We start from the raw sequence: 1,636 nt of genomic DNA on the forward strand, positions 1-1,636 counted from the left end.
TATGAGAGACAAAGTCTCACCATCCTGTCGTCTAAGGAGAATTCTGGCTGTACTTTTTCCAACACAGATTTGCTTTTTCTTCTGGCAGTCCATTATACTTTTTTAAAAAAACTTTTTATTGTGAATTAAGTGAAGGTTTACAGAACAGATCATCAGTTTTACATTCAACAAGTCATATACTTTGCTTCACTGTTGTTGTTGTTAAGTGCCGTTGAGTCAATGCCGACCCATAGCGACCCTGCGTAGGGTTTCCAAAGAGTGGCTGGTGAGCTTGAACCACCGACCTTGCGGTTCAAACTGACTTTGCAGTCCAGCGCATTAACCCACAGCGCCACACCAGGACTCCTTGCTTCATTACATGGTTGCACTCCACTCCATTCACCAACAGTTAACAGTATTTACCTCTATTCACTTTATTGCATTCCTCCCTGCGTCTCCCGCTACCTTCATCTTTCCTCTGTTAACCTCCGTCTTGTTATTTGTTGCCTGCCCTATCACCTATGTTAATGTGTCTACCCTCTAGCCTGTGAATAATTTTGCCTCCCACCCCCCAACTATCATAGATTGTTCCTTTTATCAAGAAAACTTTTTTTTTTTTTAACTTTTAAAACATTGCTTTCATACAATAATTGTCCTTTTGCTCTTGACCAATTTCAGTCAGCATAATGTCCTCCAGGTTCAACCATGTTGTGAGGTGTTTCACAGATTCATCATTATTCTTCAATGTTTTGTAGTATTCCATTGTACATATGTACCAAAGTTTGCCTAACCATTCTTCTGTTGATGGTCATCTACTGTCTCCATCTTTTTGATACACCTCTTGAAGATAGCATATTGAAGGATCTTGTTTTCTTATCTATTTTACTCCTGTGTTCTTACCCATTTTACTCTCTGTTTCTTGACTCATACATTTAATCCATTTACATTCAGTGCAATTATCAATAAATAAATAGGTTGCTGTCATATGTGTATTTTTTTTCTGGTGCTGCTGGATTCTTTGTTCTGCATAATTTTCTAAGAGGAATTCATTTTGTTTGTGGGTTTTCTTTTCATTTTCATTTCTGATGTTTAATGTTTATTTAATCTTTCTGATTTGCCTCTTTTTAAATTTTTGATGTGGTTACCCTGCAATTTATTATTATTTTTTTATCTGCTTAAAACAGTCTGTTTTTTGTTTGTTTGTTTGTTTTTTAATTTAAGGTTTTTATTATGGATTGAGTGAAAGTTTACAGGGCACATCATTAGTTTCACATTCAACCATTCATATAACTTGTTTCATTGCATTGATTATAATCCACTCCATATACCATGAGTTAAAAGTATTTCTCTCTATCCACTTTATCTTTTTAAAAAAAATACACAAACAAAAAAACTCACTCAGGCATATTTAATAATTTACATCTCCAAAGGGCACATTCTGAAAGTTTGCTCCTGGCCACCAGTTCTTCTTCCTTCTCTTCTTAGTTGATGAATCTAGAGTCCTCAGCCGCTCCCCTTCTCCATGCCCCCATCTCTGCCTCCATCTCTGGCGCTGCTGCTTCTCTGGATAAAGTCCCACACTCTGATTGTGAGTTTCTCTTTTGATGGTCCTAGGGTCCTCTGGTTCTGAACTGTAAGATTAACTACTCCCCTTTTT

The sequence above is a fragment of the Chrysochloris asiatica genome, unplaced genomic scaffold (assembly GCF_000296735.1).
Source record: "Chrysochloris asiatica unplaced genomic scaffold, ChrAsi1.0 scaffold00389, whole genome shotgun sequence".
Taxonomy (NCBI): domain Eukaryota; kingdom Metazoa; phylum Chordata; class Mammalia; order Afrosoricida; family Chrysochloridae; genus Chrysochloris; species Chrysochloris asiatica.